Source organism: Notamacropus eugenii, chromosome 5 (assembly GCF_028372415.1).
Source record: "Notamacropus eugenii isolate mMacEug1 chromosome 5, mMacEug1.pri_v2, whole genome shotgun sequence".
Lineage (NCBI taxonomy): Eukaryota > Metazoa > Chordata > Mammalia > Diprotodontia > Macropodidae > Notamacropus > Notamacropus eugenii.
The window spans coordinates 411,079,304-411,103,353 of record NC_092876.1 but is presented as its reverse complement, the minus strand read 5'-3'; the positions used below and the strand labels follow the sequence as shown (position 1 = coordinate 411,103,353).

The window sequence follows — 24,050 nt, the reverse complement described above, 5'->3', positions numbered from 1 at the left end:
GCCTCAGATACTTGGCACTAGCTGTGTGACTTTGGGCAAGTCACTTAAGCCCAACTGCCTTGCCTTCCCCCCTCCAAAAGAAAAATAAAAAATAAGTCCTTTTTGGCAGATGTATGTGCAAGATAAATTTGACTGGAGAAAATATTTGAAATGAGACAATGAAAATTGTTGGATACTTTGTATCACCAGATATAACTTGTAAATAATTACTCAGAGCAGCAGCCACACCCATAAACAAATAAGTATAAATTTTTAAATTTTTCACTATTTAGTTCTCCATTAATATAAATTATCCAAAGCTGACTTGATGTTAGGAATGAATACCAAAAGATGATTGAACATTAAAATGAATCAATAAATAATCATTTTTAAATTTTTTTTAGAAGTTCATGGGATAAAACACGCATTTCTATAACAAAGTATAATAAAAAAAGACTGCACATGACACTGAAAATCTATTACGTACAACTTACTATTCCATTTACATACTTAATAAATTTATTCACTGATTAAAAACCTACTCCATGCCAGACACTGTGCTAAGCACAGTTGTCTGTCCTTCTTTCTGAAGAGAACCTGTGACATCAGGAGGGTTATGTGTTGACTTCTAAGTGAAATCGATTTAAATGACACAGCACTGTGCGAAGCACTGAGCCTCCCGCCCCCAGAGTCATCTGAGTCCAGCTGCCAGGCACACATCAGGATGACTACAGATGACCCCAGATGCAGCGGGAGAACTTGACCTAATTAAGCCATTTGTCTGAGGCAACTCCCATTCAGCACTGGTGATGCAAAGAATGGAACGAGACAATTCCAAACCTGGAGAAGCTCAAAATCTAATGAGTTGAGACAATACACAGCTAACTAGGTACAAAAAGCTATGTTCAACATAAACAGGAAATAATCAATAGAGGATATAAAATACTAAAATTAAGAGGGATCAGGAGTTGGGATTTTAGCTAGGACTTGAAAAAAGCTAGGGAAGCTAGAAGGAAGAAATGAGGAAGTAGAACATTCCATACATGAAGGTCAGAGAGTGAAAATGCCCCAAGACAAAGGTGGCCCAGCCATACCAAATCTTAAACTATATTATAAAGCAGCAATGATCAGAACCGCTTGATACTGGCCAAGAAATAGAAAGGTGGATCAGTGGAATAGGTTAGGTACATAAGATACAGTAGTTGATGATAAACTCAAATACTCCAACTTTTGGGATAAGAATTCACTTTATAACAAAAATTTCTGAGAAAACTGGAAAATAGTATGGCAGAAACTAGGCAAAGACCAACATCTTATACCCTATATGAAGATAAAGTCAAAATAGGTACATGATTCATGTATAAAGGCTGGTACTATAAGCAAACTGGGAGAGCAAGGAATAGTGCACCTGTCAGATTATGGAGAGGGGAAGAATTTATGACCAAACAAGAGATAGAGAACATTATGAAATGCAAGAGGGATGATTTTGATTACATTTAATTGAAAAGTCTTTGCACAAACAAAGCCAGTGCAACCAAGATTAGAAGGGAAGCAGAAAACTGAGAAACAATTTTTACAGCCAACGTCTCTGATACAGGCCTCATTTCTAAAATATATAGAGAAGTGAGTCAAATTTATAAGAATACAAGTCATTCCCCAATTGATAAATGGTCAAAGGATACGAACAAGCAGTTTTCAGATGAAGAAATTAAATCTATCTATAATCATATGAAAAAATGCTCTAAATCACTACTGATTAAAGAAATACAAATCAAAACAACTCTGAGATACTACACCACACCTATGAGATTAGCTAACATGACAAAACAGGAAAATGATAAATGCTGGAGAAGATATGGGAAAATTGGAACACTGATGCATTGCTGGTGAAGTTGTGAACTGATACAACCACTCTGGAGAGCAATTTGGAACTATGCACAAAGGGCTATAAAACTGTGCATTCCCTTTGACCCAGCAATACCACTTCTAGGTCTGTATCCAGGGACATCACAGAAACTCCTGATAAGCAGGCAGACTTCAGAAAAACCTGTGAAGACTAGCATGAACTGATGCCGAGTAAAGTGAGAACCAAAAGAACATTTTACACAGTAAGAGCAACACTATGTGATGAGTAACTTTGAAAGACTTATCTCTGCTTAGCAATGCAAGGATCTAAGACAACACCAAATGACTCATGATGGAAAATTCTATCCACATCCAGAAAAAGAACTATGAAGTCTAAATGCAGAGCAAAGCACACTATTTGCTGTCTTTTTTTTGTATGTTTCTTCTTTCTCATGTTTTCTCCCATTGGTTCTAATTCTTCTTCACAACATGACTAATGTGAAAATTTCTTTAATGTGAATGCATATGTAGAGCCTGTATCAGATTGCACACTGTCTTGAGTCAGGGGAAAGAAAGTAAAGGGGAGAAAATGTGGAACTCAAAATCTTATGGAAGTGAATGGTGAAAACTAAAAAAAAATCAATAAAAAAAAAGATAAATGCCCCAGGTCTGGATATAGAGCATCATAGAATCATAGAATCACCAAGTGAAACAGTATAACCTTCAGTTAGCAAGAGTGACCTAGATTAAGATCCAGCATAGGAGACTGAGAAGAAGCCATGATTGGTAGGGGGAGAGTCAGAAGAGAATATCAAGAAATGAGTTAATCACAGTATCAAAGGCTACAGAGAAGTCAAGAAGGAAGAGGACTGAAAAAAGCCATTGGATGGGCAATTAAGAGATGATTGGTAATTTTGGAGAAAGCAGTTTTGAATTATGAGATAAGAGAGTGAGAGTAGAGGAAGTAGAGACACCAATTGCAGATGGTCTTCTTAAGAAGTCTAGCTACAAAAGGCAGAAAAGATATGAGATGGTACTTAGAAGGAATGAATGGATGGATCAAATGAGGGTTTCTAAAGATGAGGGAGACATAGTTATGTTTATGAACAATGAGGAGGCAGGCAGTAATCAAGGAGAAATTGAAGTGAGAGAGTAGAGCCAAGTGCTAGCGGAGACTAGATGGAATGGGATCATTTGTGCAGGTAGAGAAGTTTCCTTGTTAAGGTAGAGTAAGTCAGTGCCCAGCATAGTGCAAAGAATATACAAAGGACAATCTCTGCCCCTAAGGAACTCACAATCTAATGGGGAAGACATACATAAAAAGAAGCAGAAAGGGGGGAGGAGCATGACAAAGTTGTGCAACTGAGTAGGAAATGATGAAATGACTGCTCAATGTAAGGAAAAACTTCCTAAGGAGAAGCTATCCTACAATGTAACAGGAAGCCTTGAGAAGTATGTTCCTCTTCAATGAGGAATAGAGATCTGAGGTTGAAAGTGACATTAGATGTCATATAGGTCAACCACTCATTTCACAAATAAGGAATCCTCGGAGGGAGGTAGTAAATTGGGAAAGAATTTTTACAGCTAATCTCAGGGATAAAGGCCTCATTTCTAGAGAACTGAGTCTAGAGAACTGAGTCAAATGTACAACAATACAAGTCATTCCCCAACTGATAAATGGTCAAACGATATGAACAGACAATTTTCAGAGGAAGAAATTAAAGATATCTATAATCATATGAAAAAATGCTCTAAATCACTGTGGAAGGCATTTTGCCTTCCACACTCAGAGATTTTGATTAGAGAGATGCAAATCAAAACAACTCTGAGGTACCACATCACACCTATTAATTAGATTGGCAAGCATGACAGAAGAGGAAAATGATAAATGTTGGAGAGGATATGGGAGAGTTGGAACACTAATTCATTGCTGGAGAGCAGTTTGGAACTATGCCCAAAGGGCTACAGGAAGGTTAAAATTTGTCCAAGGTCATACAAGTACCAAGTATCAGAGGTAGAATTTAAATTCAGATTGTCTAACTCTAGACAGTGAGTGTTCTTTCCATCATACCAATCCAACACCAGAATAGTAGGAATTTGTGAATAAGTTCATTATCTTAGTACAGAAGTTTCAGGGAGCAACCAGGAACAATGCCACAGAGTAGAGAAACAAATCTAGACCACCACTCTACCACTTAGTATTGTGAATTATGGGAACTGTAAAGATCAGAGAGAACAAGTTGATTCTCTAGCAATACTCATTGAAACTAAGTTCTTTAGGGAGATTCTTATTTAGGTTGAAATATGATCAGACCTAGGCATTAGGAAAGTCATTTTGTCAGCTTTGTGGAAAATGGACTGGAGTAGAGAGAAACAAAGCAGGGAGATTAAATAGGAGGTCATTACAGTAATTCAGAAAAATCAGGGATGAAGTCCTGACTTAGGGAAGTGGCTGTGTAAGTATCCAAGAAATATTATGGAGAAAAAAAATGACAAGATTTGAAAAGTGAGTGAGAATGAGATGTCAAGGATATTACTGAGATTGTAAACATGGGTAACTGGAAGATTGGTGAGAGAAAAGTCTGAAAAAGAGATAGCTTTGGGGAAAAAGGCAATCAGTTCAATTTGGGGTATGTTCAGTTTGAGATACCTATGGAATATCCAGTTCAAAATGTCTAATAGCAAATGGCAATATATAAAACAAAAAAATACCATGGATAAAGTATACTTGAATTCCAAGGAAAGCATCTGATGGCTTTCCATGATATCCTTCTGGACAAGATGAAGAGATGTGGACTAGATGGTTATTAATCAATAATGTATCGATATTAACTTGGAAAGGGGATTGGAATGAAGTGTTCCAGGTAGCTTTCTTAAATCCAGTGAAGGCATACATAATTATGGTTATCAAATTTTTAGATGACACAAAACTAGGACAGAGTTTTAACACATTAAATGATAAAATCAGGGTTCAAAGTGGTAAAAATGGGTTGAATAAAATAAAATTAATTTTGATAATGACAAAGTTCTACACTAGCTTTAAAAGATATTAACTCCACAAATAAAGGAGAGGACTAGAGACAGGTAAATAACAGTTCCATGAAAGACATTTGGGAGTTCATTGTCAACTGAAAAGACCAATACAATTTTAATCTTCTTTAAGAGAAGCTTTGCTTCCAGACATAGGAAAGTGATAGTCCTGCTATATTCTGCTCTGATCAAACTACACCAAAAGTACTATACGTAGTCTAAGACATTTTAGAAAGAATATTGGCAAACTAAAATATGTCCATAGGAATGAAAGCCAATATGATAAGGCAACTGGAGACCATGATGTCATATTTGAAGATCAAATGAAGGAACTACAAATTTTTAACATGAAGAAGAAAAGATAACTGTTTCAAGAATATAAAGAACTGTCAAATGGAAGAAGCATTAAGACTGGTTTTATATGGTCCCAGGGTTAAAATCAGAAGCAGTGGGGTCAACTCATTTTTGCAGAAAGTCAGTTTTAGGCTTGATAAATGCAAACACTTCCTAACTATTAGTGTAAATTAGCTAATTCAGAAGCTACTAGGTTCTTCCTCTCTGAATAAATGACCACTTCTTACAGGTACTATAGTAGAGATTCCTGTCCAGTTACAAATTTAAGCTTTATGACTTCTGAAATCACTTCCAACTCTAAGATTCTGCGATGCATTTTTTTAACATTCCAAAGACTTCCAGTATGCTAAAGATACTGTTAAAAAGATTTTTGTCTTTTTTATTTCTCTTTTCATTAGCAGATGCTGAAATGAGAAAATAAAATCATAATACAATTTTCTTTTCTTAAATGTTAAAGAAATCGCAAGTTTACTTCAAAATTAAGAATACCTCTTCTAAAAAAAAAGATCCATCTGGAGCTCTCCTTTCCTGGAGCATTCCCTTCAGGCTACAAGATAAGGTTTATTCATCTGGTTGTATAGTTTCAATTGGTGATTACACTAGTGTGGGAAACTGCCCTTGAGGAATTTACATTGATGCAGATCACAAAGACACTGAGAGCAAAGGCAGGATTTAAATTCAGGTCTTCTTGACTTTTAAATCATTTATCTATCCATTGTCTCACTAATTTAACAGGTTTTTTTTTTCTAATTTACAAAAAAGATTTTTCAGTTTTTTATATACAAATACATTGGTAAGACATACAAACATATAAAGAAGTAGTAAAGAGTAAACAAGAGAGTGAAGTTGTATGCCTTTCTCAGTCTCATCTTACTTCCTTCTCATCTTCACAGATAAGATATAAACTATAAGCTGGCTGAAAACAAAGGTCTTCCATCCTTGCTCAACATTTCACTGTGGTATGAAGGCAATTCTCCAAGAATATGCCAGTGGAATACCAACTCTGCCAGCTACCAAAAAGGTAGAAGTGAAAATCATAGTACAAGTGTAACTTTAATAACAGTAATAATAACAATAGAAGCTTGTTTTTACAGCCTGGAGTTGGGCACAGAAATCAAGCTATGGAGATGACATTTGGCCAACAAGGATAGGTTAATTTGTATTTATCCTAAATATTTAAGTATCAAGAAAATCCAACTAATGGAAGACAGATCCCAACTGATAAAAGTGATACGAATCCTACAGCTACAAAGATCCAAGATGTATCCACAGTAAGTTGGACTTAATGTGCATGCTAAGCAAAATAAATAGAAGCAAAGAACAGTTAAAACAGGAAAATGGCAGGCAGAAAAGAAAGATTTATTAAGTTTCTATTATGTGCCAAAGTTGTACTAAACACTTTACAAATATTATCTGATTTGATTCAAACAACCCTGGGAGGAAGATGCTATTATCATTGCTACTGAGGAAACTATGGCAAACAGAGGTAAAGTAACTTGTCCATGGGGTTACATAAAGTTGGATGCTACTGAACGACTGAACAACAAACAACAACCACTTCTTGACTCTCAGTCCAGTGCTTTATCCACTGAGCCATCTAGCTGCCACTAAATCAAATTAGCCAATGATTTATCTACTTTATTTTTTTTCATCAAACTAGCTCTTGTTCTTATTTAGTAGTTTAATGGTGTCTTTACTTCCAGTCTTATTAATCTCCCCTTTGATTTTTAGAATTTGCACTCTGCTGTTTAATTAGGGAATTCAAATTTCTCTAGCTGTTTTAATTGCATGCATAATTCACTGATCTGATCTCTCTTTAATTGATGCATGCATTTACAAAACAGTATGGAAAGTATTATGGTTCATGGGGTCATGAAGGGTCAGACACAGCTGAATGTCTAAACAACGACCAAAAAATAATTTGATTAACAATAAGAAAGAAAAAACAGGAAATAATCAGTATGAAAAAAATTGAAAAGGATGAATTTATAGCAAATGAAAATAAAATTAAAGCAATTATTAAGGGGTATTTCACCCAACTATGTGCCAATAAAGCCAACAATGTAAAAATGAAATAAATGAATATTAACAAAAATGCAAACTTCCTAGATTAACAGAAGAGGAAGTAGAATACTTAAATAACCATATCTTAAAAAAAAAAAGAAAGCAAGCAAGTGATAAATAAGTTCCCCAAGAAGTATAATCCAGGACCAGATGAATTTAAAAGCAACTTCCATAAAACATTTAAAGAACAATTAATTTAAATAAACTCCTTTAAAAATAAATAAAGGTCTTCTACCAAATTCCTTCTATGATACAAATATGGTTTTGATAACTAAACCAGGGAGAGCAAAAACAGAGAAAGAAAACTATAGACCAATCTCCCTAGTAAATATTGATGAAAAAAATTTAAGTAAAATCAAGGTAATTAAAGCAGTATATATCATAAAAATTTATAAACTATGACCAGGTGGGATTTACGCCATGAACAAAGGCCTAGTTCAATATTAGGAAAACTTTAGGCATAACTAATTATATTAATAACAAAAAAACAAAAATCATATGATTATACCAAAAGATGCAGAAAAAGCTTTTTACAAAATACAATACCCATCCCTATGAAAGACACTAGAAAGCACAGGAATAAATGGAGCTTTTCTTAAACTGATAAGTAGGATCTATCTAAAACCAAAACTATGCATTATTTGTGAAGGAGATAAACTGTAATCCTTCCCAGTAAGATTAGGAGTAAAGAAAGGATGACCAATTTAACCACTATTCTTCAATCTTATACTAGAAATGCCAGTGATAGCAATTAGAAAAGAAAAAGAAAATCAAGAAATAAGAATAGGCAATAAGGAAACAAAACTCCTCATTTCTGTAGATGATATGATGATTTACTCAGAGAACCCTAGAGAGTCAACTAAAAAAATTAGTTGAAACAATTAACAACTTTAGCAAAGTTGCAGGATTCAAAATAAACCCTCACAAATGATTAGTATTTCTATATATAATAAATAAGACCTCGGAGGAAAAGAAAAAAACAGAAACTCCATTCAAAATTAATGCAGACAGTATAAAATACTTGGGAATCTACCTGCTAAGACACACACAGTGACTGTATGAACAAAATTATAAAATGCTAATCACATATAAATACAGAACTAAGTAACTGGTGAAATAGTAATTGCTCCTGGGTGGGCTGCGACAAGATGATAAAGATAACAATACTACCTAAATGTATTTACTTACAGTGCCACACCAATCAACCTACCCAAGAATTACTATATGAAGTTAGAAAAAAATAATAATAAAATTCATCTGGAGGATCAAAAGGTCAAGAATATCAAGAGATTCAACAACAACAAAAAGTGAACAAATGGGGCCTAGTAATACCAAATCTCAGGCCATATTACAAAGCAATAATCATTCAAATAATTTGATGTTATGTAAGAAATAAAGTAATAGATTAATGCAACTGATGAAGTACATAAAATACAGAAGCAAATAAGCACAGAAAGCTTGATATTCAGTCGTTTTAGTCATGTCCAAATCTTCATGATCCCCTTGGAGTTTTCTTGACAAAAAAAACTGGAGTGGTCTGCCATTTCCATCTCTAGTTCATTTTACAGATGAAGAAACTGAGCCAAGCAGGGTTAAGTGACTTGCCCAGGTACACACAGCTATCAAGTGTCTGAGGTCATACATGAACTTGGGTCTTCCTGATTCCAGGCTAGAAACTCTGTCCACTATACCACCTAGGTGTCCAGTGTTTGAGAAACTCAAAGATCCAAACTATTGAGGAAAGAACTCACTATCTGACAAAAACTGCTAGGAATACTGGAAAGCAGTTTGACAGAAATTAGGCAATAGACCAACATCAAACTGGGTACACGATTTAAACATAAAGGCTGATATCATAAGCAAATTAGGGAAGCATAGAGAAAATTGCCTGGTCATATAGTCTATGGACAGGGAACGAGCAGATGACCCAGTAAGAGATAGATTCACAGGAGGTTAAATGGATAATGCTGATTATATAAAATTAAAGAGTTTTTACAATCAAATTTAGAGGAAAAAAAATAAAACTTAGGGAAAAAATTTACAGCAAGTTTTTCCTGATAAAAGTCTCATTTCTCAATTATTTAGGGAACTGAACCAAATTTATAAAAATAGGAGCCATTATCCAATTGATAAATGGTCAAAGGACATGAAAAGACAGTTTTCAGAGGAAGAAAACAAAGCTATAAATAGTCATGTGTAATAGTGCTCTAAATCATCAATAATTAGAGAAAATCTTATACTCATCAGATTGGACAAAATGACAGAAAAGGAAAATGATGAATGCTGGAGGGGGATGTGGGAAAAATAGGTCAAATAATTCACAATTTGCAACTATTCCCAAAGGACTATAAAACTGTAAATACCTTTTGACCCAGCAATAGCTAAAAGGTTTTTATCCCAAGGAGATTAAAGAAAGAGAAAAAAGACCGATATACAAAAATATTAATAGAAACTCTTAAAGACCAAAGATTTGTATGAACTGATGCAAAGTGAAGTGATCAGAATCAGAACAATATTACATAGTAACAACAACCTTGTAAAGATTATCAACTGTGTGGGAGAACAAAAGGTTCAGAATATCAAAGGAATTAATGAAACAAATGTAAGGAAAGGTGGCCTCGTCTTACCTGACTTTAAACTGTTATAAAGCAGCAATCATCAAAGCTACTTGGTACTGGCTAAGAAACCGAGTGGTAAAACAGTGGAATAGGTTGGGTTCTCAAGACACAATAGTGAAGGACTATAGGAATCTACTGTTTGATAAATCCAAAGACTCCCGTTTCTAGGATAAGAACTCCCTATTTGACAAAAACTTCTGAGAAAACTGAAAAAGAGTATGGCAGAAACTAGGCACAGACCAACATTTATACCCTATACCAAGATAAAGTCAAAATGGGTACATTATTTATATATAAAGGCAGGTACTATAAGCAAACTGGGAGAGCAAGGAATAATTTATCAGTCAGATTTATGGAGAAGGGAAGAATTTATGACCAGATAAAAGAGAGAGAATATCATGAAAAGCAAAATGGATGATGATTTTGATTACATTAAATTGAAAAGTTTTTGCACAAACAAAGCCAATGCAACCAAGATTAAAAGGGAAGCAGAAATCTGGGAAACAATTTTTACAACCAGTATTTCTGATAAAGACCTCATTTCTAAAATACATAGAGAACTGAGTCAAATTTATAAGAATACAAGGATATGAACAGGCAGTTTTCAAATGAAGACATTAAAGGTATCTATAGTCACATGAAAAAATGCTTTTGATTAGAGAAATGAAAATCAAAATAACTCTGAGGTACTACATCACACCTATCAGATCGGCTAACATGACAAAACAAGAAAATGATAAATGCTGGAGAAGATGTGGAAAACTGGAACACTAATGCATTGTTAGAGGAGTTGTGCATTGATCCAACCCTCATCCAATTGCTCTGCAGAGCAATTGGGAACTATGCACAAAGGGCTATAAAATTGTGCATACCCTTTAACCCTACCACATGTACAAAAAATATTTACAACAGTTCTTTTTGTGGTGACCAAGAATTGGAAATTGAGGGGATGTGTATTAACTGGGGAATGGCTGAACAAGTTGTGTTATATGAATGTAATGGAATACTATTGTGCTATAAGAAATGATGAGCAGGCATACTTCAAAAAACCTGGAAAGACCTGTATGAACTATTCCTGAGTGAAATGAGCAGCATCAGGAGAACATTTTACACAGGAACATTTTTATGTTAAAATAATTTTACACATACACTGTGTGAAGACTGACCTAGCTTTTCTCAGCAACGCAAGGATCTAAGGCAATTTCAAAAGACTCATGATGGGAAATGCTATCCACATCCAGAGAAAAAACTTTGGGGAGTTTGAATGAAGATAGAAGCACACTATTTCCTCTCCTTTTCTTTTGTTGTTTTGTTTCTTTTTTCTCATAGTTCCTCCCATTAGTTATAAATCTTCTTTACATCATGACTAATGTGAAAATATGTTTAATATAAATGTTTTAGTAGAGGCTATATATATCAGGATGCACATCATCGTGGGAAGGGAGGAAGAGAGAGAAGGAGAGAAAATTTAAAACAAAATCTTATGGAAGTGAAAGTTGAACACTAAAACCAAATATTTTTTAAAAATATAGAACATAATGATTTTTTTTAATGTTAAAAAAAAAACAACCATGAAAGGCTTGGTAACTCTGATCAATACAGTGATCTACCACAATTCCAAAGGACTTATGATGAAAAAGGGTAACCACCTATAAATAGAGAAGTGACAGACTCACATGGCAGACTGAAGCATAATTTTTCCTTCATTTTTCTTTCTTCCCCCTCCCCCCCCAAAAATCATGGATAATGTTAAAACGTTTCTTGCATAACTTCATATATATATATAATATTGTTATTTCTTGCCTTCTCAATGAAAAGGAGAGTAAGTAGAAGGAAGAAGAGAATTTGGAAATTAAAATGAATTTTTTTAAAGGAAAAGAAGATTGCAACCAGGATAGTGACTCAACTTCCTGATACAGAAAAATTAACTGAAGGAACTGGAGATATTTAACATTTTTTCCAAACTTTTTCTGTTGTCAATAAAATGGTTTAGGAAACAAAAGAAAACTAAGATAAAGTCCCTGCATTTAAAAACCTCAGGATCCAGATGGTAAACCAACGAACCACACATATATCAAACAGGTGAATGGACAGAGCAGAAGCAGGTTATGGAGGGCCTAAGATGTTAGCCTGAAATTGGAATTAATATTTTAGAAAAGAACATGTAGTAGGTTTTTGAGCAAGAGTGTTTTAAAAAAGATTAATCGGCAAGTGGTATGTAGTTGGTAGACAGAAGAATGAATATTCAAAAGATATTCCAGGCTTTCAAATCTCCAGAATTTCAAAACTATTCTAGCAATATTAGCAGCTCCTAATTGGTTTCCCTGTCCCTCCCTCAGGTCTCTCCCCTCCTCAATCCACCATGTAGCTTCCACAGCAATCTTCCTAAGACTCAGATGATTTTTTTTAAAGCTATTATCATGACCCACAAACCACAGAACGGCAGAGGGGACTAACCCAGGGCGAATTCTGCACCCAGAGACCACGGAATATTGAAGCAAGGGAGATTTCTGTTCCGGACAAACCTGCAAACCTCTCGCGGGGGGGTCCTTCACGCTGGGGACTGGGCGCCGGGGCGGGAAGAAGAGAGCAGCCCTACCGCGGCATCAACAACGTGAAAAAAAGATCCGAGAGGGCTACGGGACGGAATCTCCAGCGGCCACGCGGGTCCCCCCACCCAAAGAGGGACCTGCAAACCTCTCGCAAAAGGTCCGTCGCGCTGCAGACGCGGAGCCCAGCCCGGACCTGCAGCAGCGACGGTGTCCTCGGCTCCGAGAGACACAGATCTGAGAGGGCTCCGGAGGCGGGATCTTAAGCGGTGGCATGGGCCCCCCCACCAACAGGTGACTGACGGGGGTGGGTGAGAGAGTCTCTCTGGCAGGTGGACGGGGGCTCCCCAAACGGGCGGGAGCCTGGATCCATTGTGGAAGGTCTGTGCATAAACCTCCTGAGGGAATTGAGCCAGAGAGGCGGCCCTGCCCCCACCTGACCACCTGAACTTAATTCTCACACTGAATAGCAGCCCTGCCCCCGCCAAAAATCCTAAGGCGGGAAGCAGCATTTGAATCTCAGTCCCCAAACGCTGGCTGGGAGGACCAGGAGGCGAGGTAGGTGTGAGGAGAACATTCAGAGGTCAGGTCACTGGTTGGGGAGAATGCCCAGAAAAGGGAAAAGAAATAAAACTATTGAAGGGTATTTTCTCGGAGAAAAGACACTTCCTCCCTTCCTTTCTGATGGGGAGGAACAATGCTTGCCATCAGGCAAAGACACAGAAATCGAGGATTCTGTGTCCCAGCCCACCCAATGGGCTCGGGCCATGGAAGAGCTCAAGAGGAATTTTGAAAATCAAGTTAGAGAGGTGGAGGAAAGACTGAGAAGGGAAATGCGAGGGATAAGGGAGAAGCATGAAAAACAGATCAGCTCCCTGCTAAAGGAGAACCAAAAAAATCTTGAAGAAATTGGCACCTTGAGAACTAGCCTAACTCAGCTGGCAAGGGAGGTGCAAGGGGCCAATGAGGAGAAGAATGCTTTCAAAAGCAGAATTAACCAAATGGAAAAGGAGATTCAAAAGCTTACTGAAGAAAATAGATCTCTCAAATCTGGAATGGTACAGATGGAAGCTTTGGACTTTTCGAGAAAGACAGATATCTCAGAACATACCGCGCAGATTCGAAAAATGGAAGATAATGTGAAATATCTTATTGGAAAAACAACTGACCTGGAAAATAGAATCAGGAGAGACAATGTAAAAATTCTGGGACTACCTGAAAACCATGATCAAAAGAAGAGCCTAGACATCATCCTCCACAAAATTATCAAGGAAAACTGCCCTGAGATTCTAGAACCAGAAGGCAAAATAAATATTCAAGGAATCCGCAGAACACCGCATGAAAGAGATCCAAAAAGAGAAACTCCTAGGAGCATTGTGGCCAAATTCCAGAATTCCCAGGTGAAAGAGAAAATATTGCAAGCAGCTAGAAAGAAACAATTCAAGTACTGTGGAAATACAATCAGGATAGTACAAGATCTGGCACCTTCTACATTGAGGGATAGAAGGGAATGGAATAGGATATTCCAGAAGTCAAAGGAACTAGGACTGAAGCCAAGAATCACCTACCCAGCAAAACTGAGTATAATACTTCAGGAGAAAAAATGGTCTTTCAATGAAATAGAAGACTTTCAAATTTTCCTGATGAAAAGACCAGAGCTGGAAAGAAAATTTGACTTTCTAACACAAGAATGAAGAGAACCATGAAAAGGCGAACAGCAAAGAGAAATCATAAGGGACTTACTAAAGTTGAACTGTTTACATTCCTACATGGAAAGACAATATTTATAACTCTTGAAACATTTCAGTATCTGAGCACTGGGTGGGAGTACACACACACATGCACACACGCACACATACATAGAGACAGAGTCCACAGAGTGAATTGAAGAGGATGGGATCATATACTAAAAAAAAAAAAAATGAAATCAAGCAGTGAGAGAGAAATATTGGGAGGAGAAAGGGAGAAGTTATATGGGGCAAATTATCTCTCATAAAAGAGGCAAGCAAAAGACTTATTAGTGGTGGGATAAAGAGGGGAGGCAAGAGAAAAACATGAGATCTACTCTCATCACATTCCACTAAAGGAAAGAATATAATGCACACTCATTCTGATAGGAAAACCTATCTCATAATACAGGCGAGTGGGGGACAGGGACACAAGCAGGATGGGGGGGAGGATAGAGGGGAGGGCATGGGGAGGAGAATGCAATACAAGGTCGACACTCATGGGGAGGGAAAGGACCATAAGAAAATAGAAGTAATGGGGGACAGGACAGGATGGAGGGAAATATAGGTAGTCTTATACAACACAACTAGTATGGAAATCACTTGCAAAACTAAACAGATATGGCCTATATTGAACTGCCTGTCTTCCAAGGGGAAGGGGTAGAGAGGGAGGGAGCTAAAGAAGTTGGAACTCAAAGTGTTAGGACCAAATGCAATGTTCTTACCACTGGGTAACAAGAAATACAGGTTAAGGGGTCAAGAAAGCTATCCGGCCCTACAGGACAAAAGAGAAGACGGAGACAAGGGCAGGGAGGGAGGATAGAGGAGAGAGCAGATAGGTCACAGGGGCAATTAGAAAACTTGGGTCTGGAGGGGGGAGGGGGAAAAAAGGGGAGAAAATTTGTAACCCAAAATTGTGTGAAAATAAATGTTAAAAGTTTAAAAAAAAAAAAAAAGCTATTATCATGACAAGGATGATCAAGACACAAAGTCAAAAAAAAAAAATGACACCAAAAGTCTCTACAAGCAAAGCCTCAAAGAAGAACACAGCCTGGGCACAAATTTAACTAGAATTTCCAGAATGGATGAAATAAGAGTTCTGGTTTCTTTGGTTTTTTAAAGAGCTACAAACAGTTTTTTTTTACTAATAAAATGAAAATGCTAGAAGAAGTCTGGAAAAGCCATGAGAGCTATAGAAGAAAAAATTGAAAATGGAAATAAAAGCCTTATCATAAAAGATATAAAAAAATCAGAATGGACCAAAGAGAAGAAAAAGAATCCATGAGACAAGAAGAAACATCAAAAACAAAGGTAAATGACCAAAAATTTGGTCAGATCTATTTATTTGATCCAGAGGAAAAGGTACAAATAGAAAAAATGAACTGGACATCTCCTGAAACAAATTCCAAAATGAAAATTCCTAAAAATATTATATACAAAATCCAAAGTTTTCAGGTAAAAGAAAAAATACTTCAAAAAGCCAGAATGAAAGAAAAACTTCAAGTACCAAGGAGGCACAGCCAGGATCACACACAATTTAGCTGAAACAACTCTTAAAGGAATGGAGACCTTAGAATATGTTATTCCAAAAAGCAAAGTATAGACTTACAGCTAAGAATAAGTTATCCAGCAAAATTGAGTATAATCCTACAAGGGGGAAATGGATCTTTAATGAAATAAAGAACTTCCAAGTATTTCTGATGAAAAGACCAGAGCCAACTGAAATTAAGGTAAATGAAACAACAAAGGTCCAAACATTAAATTTATTAGAAGGGCTAGCAGTAACCTATAAAAGGCAGGTATTTAGCTCCTCAGCAAGCCAAAAGAGGTAGCATTTACAAGACTTCTTATAATTTAGGAAAAATGGATAAAAATAGAAGAGAATTTGGGATTAAGTCATATGGTTTCTAATGGCTGAAGTGATGTGATTTTCCTCCTTGTCACTAGGGAAAGCTGACTGGGTATGTGTGGGTCAGAGACCACTGACTCACATGAAAATCAGAGACTTTCCAAGGTAGAAGCAAAGTAGCAAGATTTTATTACGATCTCGAGAAAGAGCATCTCCTCTCTGATAAGTAATCAGGAGAGTGAGGCACTTGCAGAAGGCAAGAACAAAGATTATATAATTCTAATGCGGAAATCCCCCACCTTCCCTGCTGGCCATTACTCCCACTGGCAGAGAGGAAGGCTCACAATCTAAACACAGCAATTTACCTTAGAAATATAGAGCAAGGAAGTAGTAAAACAACCAATGTAAAGCTAACACAACACTCATAACCTTATTTGACATGCACTATGCTGAGGTGGTACTCCAAGTAGGGGTTAAGTTTCAAGTTTCTTCAAGGTCACATAACTTCTGGGAGATACAAACTTAAGCCTAACTACCTACTAGAAGCCTATTGTCAGGTACTAAGAAGTCTTCACTGACTCTTTTTCACTCAGGTGTGACCACTTGTATTCTTGCAAGAACAATTAGTGGCATAGAGATAACAGGTCTCCTTGACACAAAGAAAGAACAGTGATTTACAGGAAGACTGAGTTTCTGATATTATGGAATTCTGAACTTAACTCAGAGACAAAGAAATGTAATTCGGGAAGTTATACAAAATGTAGGTAGTTGGTACAGAATAGAATCAATGACCAAAATGGAATCCACTTGATTTTCTCAGCATTGTAGGAACTTCATAAACACAAGAGTTGAGAAACAAAAATGTAAACATGAATAAGGGGCCAAAGAAGTCAAACTGTTTGCTTTCAAATATAAAGAAAAAACAAATGTTCTCCCCTCTGAGACTTTTCATCATCAGAAGTCATCTGAGCCCCATCATCACTGGGAGTCACAGATGGAGTCTAATTAGACAAGGACTGAGAATTTTTCTTTTCTCTTGATCTAAAGAGAACAGAGGGGGGAACAAGAATACACTGGGGGTACACAGAGGTGGAAGGTTTGGAAAAATTATCTAATATAATCAGGGTGCACAAATAAGGAGAGGAGGTAGGAGGAAACATCTGACACTCAAACCTCACCCTCATGGAACAAGTCAAAGGAAAGAAGATGCATACACACACAGAGTTGAGTACAAAAATACATTTTATTTTATAGGAAAATATGAACAAAAGGGAACAGGGGAAAAGGAGGAATTAAAGAGAAGGTAAATTAAGGGAGGGATTAGCCCTAAGAAAAACAAATTCTAACCAAGAATATGCAAAAATATTTATAAGCTTTCTTGAGATGACAAAAGATGTAAATCTGAGGGATGTCTATCTATTGGGGAATGGCTGGCCGAGTTATGGTATAAAAATGTGATGAAATACTATTATGCTGTAAGAAATGAGGAGGATGACTTGTAGAGAAACCTGGAGAGAATTACATGAACTGATGCAGAGTGAAGAGAACAGAAACCAGAAGAACAATTTCTATAAGAATTATGATAAAGACAAATAACTTTGAAAGAATCAGAACCTCTGATCAATGATGACCAATCACAGTTCTAGAATACTAATAATAAAACATGCTATGCACCTCCTAATAGAGAAATAAAGACCTCTGAATGCAGAATGAAACATGTATCTTTTGACACAGTCAATGCAGAAATTTGTTTTGTTTACATAGCTGTTACAAGGGTTTTGTTTTTCTTATATTCTTAACGAGGAGGGAGGGAGTGGGCAGAAGAGAAGAAAACTTTTTGCTGATTGAAAAAAATATATAGTACAAAACTTAATGTTTATGGATTAACTTACTGAACTGAAGAAAAACAGTTTTAGGCATCTTGAATTTAAGGAGATAAAGAACAAGAAAAAATGTTCTATAAACAGTTGGGATTAAAAGCACAAGTGGCAAGCTGGGAATAAAGATACTAATGATAATCATCATAATTGTTGTTGCTACTTTTAAATAGCACTTTAATGTTTCCAAGATAGGCAGCATAAGATGACAGAAAGAAGGCTAGCACTGGATTAAAAAAAAATGTGGTTCAAACTTTGCTTTTGCAGTACTAACCATGACCATGGGTAAATCTCTTAAACCTACTCAATGCCCCCCAGAAATATTCTGAGATGCTAAAGGAGGAAGCTTGCAGACTTAGTAACCAACACTGATAAAGGAACAGTCCAAAAAAAAAAGTTTCCAAACGGCTTGCTTTCCTTACAAAAACTACAGTTACTGTAAGTGGATTTTGTAGTAATCAAGGCAGAGTTGAAATGCTAATTCACCAAGGAAATGAGCATAGAACAGAAATTCTTCATTTTTTTTGTGTTATCATGAACCTTTTGGTGAAGTCTATGGACCACATAAAATTTTTAAAGTATTTATTACAATTACAAAATTACAAAAGATTACAAAAGAAACCAAAGATACTGAAATACTTTATCACAGTATGTTTATTTTTTTTTAAAGTTCATGGACCTAAGTAAAGAACCCTTGGTATTCAGAGGCTAGGTAAAAGTCAGAGCACCAATGACTAGGCTGTGGGGAACTTCTACAGTTAAGCATTATGAGGATGAAAAGGACAGAAAGAAGGGTGAAAAACATCAAGAAAATCAGTATAGTGTCATGGAAGCTGAGTACAGCTCTAAAACAAAATAGGCAAATTCACTGTTTCATAAGGATGAATAGGAAAATGGGACAGCAATTTGAGAGAATTCAGCTTTAGATCAGTCTTACACTACATACTACAACATGGTCTAAATGGACAAGGCAATCTAAAAATGTAAAGGAGATAGTCAGAGGGGTAGAACATAGTAATTCCTGCTATCAGGAAAGCTGAGCTTACAAGTTCTGAGTTGAAGTGGGTTAAGCCAATAAGAAGCCTGCACTAAGTCCTGTACCAATATAGTGGGCCCCCCAGAAGCTGACAACCACCACACTACCTAAGAAGAGACAAATCAGCCCATCTCAAAAACAGAGCAGGTCAGAGTGAGAGGATCAGCCCCATGAGTAACCAGTGATTACATGTCCAGCCTAGACTGAAAAAGAGAAACCCAGTGTCTCAAAATCAATGACTCAATGAAAATTAAAAGTTACGTTATTTAAAAATTTAAGTGTACAGTTACTGTAAAACTCTCAATGAAGCAGGAGATGTAAGTAATAATAAAGGGTAAAACAGATAATCTTGATTATGTAAAATTTTAAGCATACTTGTATAAACATTTTTAAAAGTTGTCAGTTGGAGAAAATATTACCATAAAATAGTAAAATTGATCTGCCATCTCAAAGTGGATGTCCCTCCAGTGATGGTGATCATGACCCAGCCATGCCTACCCATCTCATGACTCTTGTCTACTTCCTCCTAAAAATTTACCACAAAAGATGTAGCAAACATACAGCTAGAGAACTTCCTCACTTTTTCTGGAAATAACAGACAGTGGTCCTCCACACCAGCAGTGTCAAATCTAATCTAATCCTTCCTTCAATATAAGTATCTTTCAGTAATTAAAGACCTACCCTTCCCACCCCCACCTTTAATCTCTTATTCTCCAAGTTAAATAGGCCCAATTCCTTCAACCTATCTTTATAAGGCAGTTTTAAGTCTCTGCTCACCCCCTGGCAGGCAGAACTGAACCTAATACTTTAGGATCTCAGTTCAAAACTGTGCATAGCAACGCCACAGCAAACTAATGAGGGTGTCAAGGGATAGTTTAAATTTTCAAGGGAAACACAGCAATACACAACTCACAAACTACTAGCTCAAGGGAGCTTTGTATGACGTTCTCTAAAGTATGATATATGCTTTTGATTACATATGCTCTCAGCTACGCCAGTAACTTTTTAAAACTTATTTGCAACATGTCTTTCTAAAACTGGGTGTTTAGTGGTTACTGTGATGAAAAAAAAAAAGCAAGGAGAATGTGAAAATCAATGTGGAACAGGAAATGAAGAAGGTAGTATCAAATTTGATTCCAGAGAGTTCTGCCCAACATAAACACACTAAAAAATAATTATGGTTATTTAAGAATGAAACCAAATATTTTTCAATTTATCTATATTAATTTTTCAAATAGCTACTAAGCAAATTATTAGGATATAAATACTTATAAAGTTGTTTGGATCTAAATACTTAATAAATGGAACATTTAGTTGGTTTTTTTTTGGTCTGAAGCATGAAAAAAATTATTGAGACACTAAGAAAATCATGAACAAAGAAAGTTTGAGAATATCTATTCTGGTATCATAATAATAAGGCCAAGAAAAAGCTCAAAGGCAATCTAATCCAATCCTCTCATTTTACAGATGAGGAAAGTGAGGCCTCGGGAAGAGAAATGATTTTCCCATAGTCACACAGGTAGCAAGTAGGAGGATTTGAACAAAGTTCCTCTGACTCCAGAGCCAGTATACCATGCTACCTCTCTAGAAGTGATCTGACAAGAAAAGAACACAATTGAACTATCAATTCCCTCCCCTATATCTGGACTGTAATTGTATTAAATTGTTATTGTATTAAAATACCCTAAAACCACAATGTGAATTTTTTCACACTGTTGGCTTACCTTGAGGAAAAGCAATACTAAACTTCTATATTACTGTAGCCTCTAAATTGTTAAAAGGAAAGTTAAATGAATTACAGATGGAAATAATATAGTGGGGAACTTTAATCTCCCCCTCTCAAAACTAGATAAATCTAACCAAAAAAATAATGAAGAAAAAAGTCAAGGAAGTGAACAGAATTTTAGATGAGCTAGATATGATAGACATCTGAAGAGAACCGTTTAGGAATGAAAAGGAATATACCTTTTTCTCAGTGGTTCATGACACCTTTACAAACACTGACCACATATTAAAACATGAAAATTTTATAAATGAAAGCAGAAAAGTATAAACTTTAAGTGCTTCCTTTATAGACCACAATATAATAAAAAATTATATTTAGTAAGGGGCCATAAAAACATAGGGGAAAAAATTAATTGGAGAGTAAAATACTTAATCTTAAGAAATGAGTGGGTTAAAGAACAAACCATAGTGACAATCAATTTCATTAAAAAAAATGAAAATAATAAGACAACAAATGAAAACCTAAGGCATACAGCAAAAGTAGTAATCAATGGAAAATTTATCTCTAAATGCTTACATCAATAAAATAGAAAAAAACTAGGCCAACGAATTGGGTACGCAATTAAAAAAACTAGAAAAAGAACAAATTTAAAATTCCCAATTAAACGTTAAATTTGAAATCCTAAAAATTAAAGTAAAATGAATAAAATTAGGTACAAGAAAACCACTGAATTAATAAATAAAACTAGGAGTTGGCATTATGAAAAAGCCAATAAAATAGATAAACCACTGGTTAAGTATGATTTTAAAAGGGACAGAAGAATATCAAATCACTAGTATTAAAAATGAAAAGGGTGACTATGCCACTAATGAAGATGAAATTAAAACAATTGTAAGTTCTTTTGCCTAACTGTATGCCAATAAATGTAATAAAATGAAATGGAAGAATATTTACAAAAATATAAACTGCCTAGAAGAGGAAAGAGAATATCTAAACAGACAGATTTTAGAAAAGAAAAAGAAATTGAACAGGCTATAAATGAGCTTCCTAAGGAAAAAAGTACCAGGATCAGATGGATTGACAAATGAATTCTATCAAACATTTGAAGACCAACTAATTCCAATATTAAATAAATTATTTGGAATAATAGACAAAGAATAATAAACAAAGATCCTACCAAATTCCTTCTATGAAACAATTATGATACTGATACCTAACCTACGAAGAATAAAAACAAAGAAAATTATAGACCAATTTCATTAAGTAATATGAATGCAAAAACCCTAAATAAAATATCAGGTAAAAGATTACAACAATATATTACAAATATCATACATAATGATCACACAGAATTCATACCAGGAACTCAGAGAAGGCTTAACATAAGGAAAACTATTAATATAAGTGATTATATCAATAATAAAAGTAACAAGAATTATATAGTTGCATTAATAGATGCGGACAAAGCATTCAATAAAGTACAACACTCACTTCTTTTAAAAATAATTGAAAGTTTACATATAAAGGGACTCTTCTTTAAGTTGATGATAAGTATTTACCTAAAATCATGAACAAGTGTTATTTATAATGGAGATAATCTAGAAGCCTTCCCAGTAAGATCAGGTGTTTTAACAAGGATGCACTCTGTCACCCAATATTATTCAATATTGTACTGGAAATGCTAGCAGTAACAATAAGGGAAGAAAAATAAACAGAGGGAATCAAAATAGGGAATGAAGTAATAAAGCTATCTCTTTCTGCAGAGAATATGATGATATACTTGGAAAATCATAAAGACTCAACTAAAAAGTTAATTGAAATAATTAATAATTTCAGCAAAAAAGCAGGATATAAAGTAAACCCACATAAATCATTAGCATTCCTATATATCATCAACAGGACCCTGCAAGAAGAGATAGCTAGAGATATCCCATTTAAAATCATTCTAGACAGTATAAAATACCTTGGAGTATACCTGCCAAAACAAACCAAGGAATTATATGAACAAAAGTCATCTAAAATTTTTGCATATAAATAAAATCAGATTTAAATAAATGGAGAGATATTCATTGTTCATGGGTAGGGGCAAGACCAACATTAAAAAAAATTACAATTTTACCAAAATTAATCTATATATTCAATGCCATTCCAACTAACTTACACACAAAAAAAATTTACTAAAGTAGAAAAAATAACAAAATTCATTTGGAGGAACAAAAAGTCAAGAATATTAAAAGAACTAATGGGAAAAAAATTTAAAGGAAGGAGATTTAGCAGTACCAAATCTTAAACTATATTATATTATAAGGCAGTAATTATCACAACTATTTGGTACTGGCTAAGAAATAGAAGAGTAGATCAACGTAACAAAGTAGACACAATTTACAGCAGCAAACGAATATAGTAACCTAGTGTTTGACAAGTGTAAAGACTTAAGTTTTCAGAATAAGAATTCATTATTTGGTAAAAATTGTTCAGAAAGCTAGAAAGCAGATTGGCACAAATTGAGCACAGATCGGTATCTTACACAATTCACCAATGGATACATGACCTAGATATAAAAAAAGATTTTACAAGAAAATTTGAAGAACATGTAACACATTACATTTTAGACTTATGGATAAGGTGAACAATTTATGAACAAACAAGAGATAGACAGCATTGTAAGATGTAAAATGGATAATTCTGATTACATTAAGTTAAAAAGATTTTGGACAAATAACAAAAATGTAGCCAAAATCAGAAGCAGAAAACTGGGGAGGGGGAAATTTTACAGACAATTCCATACATAAAGGTCTCATATCTCAAATATATAAAGAACTCTGTCAAATCTATATGAATATAAGTCATTATCCAATTGACAAATGGTCAAAGGTTACCAACAGACAGTTTTTAGATAAAGAAATCAAAACAATTTGTAGTCATATAAAAAATGCTCTAAATCATTATTGATTATAGACACACAAATTTAAAAATCTTAAGATATCATTTTACATCTGCCAGATTGGCTAAATGATTGAAGGGGAAAGTGACAAGTGTTGGAGGGGATGTGGAAAAACTGGGACACTAATTTGATGGAATTGTGAACTGATCCAACCATTTCAAAGAGCAATCTTAGAACTATGCCCAAAGAGCTATTAAACTACCTATACCCTTTGACCCAGCAATATCACTACTAGGTCTATTTCCAAAGATGACTGGGGGGAAAGGACAAAGAATCTATATGTTCTAAAATGTTTATAGCAGCTCTCTGTAATGAAAAAGAACTGGAAATTGTGAGGATGGCCATCAACTGAAGAATGGCTGAACAAGTTGTAGTATGTGAATGTGATGGAATACTAGTGTGCCATAAAAAATAATGAACTCCATGATCATGGATGGACTTGCATGAAATAC

The 24,050-nt window shown here is 35.3% G+C and overlaps 1 protein-coding gene across 8 annotated transcripts in view; it reads right to left on the bottom strand.

Moving 5' to 3' along the window:
- USP25 (ubiquitin specific peptidase 25) overlaps nt 1-24,050 on the bottom strand; it is a 199,094-nt gene that overhangs the window by 168,515 nt on the left and 6,529 nt on the right. The gene's annotated exons all lie outside the window — the stretch shown is intronic.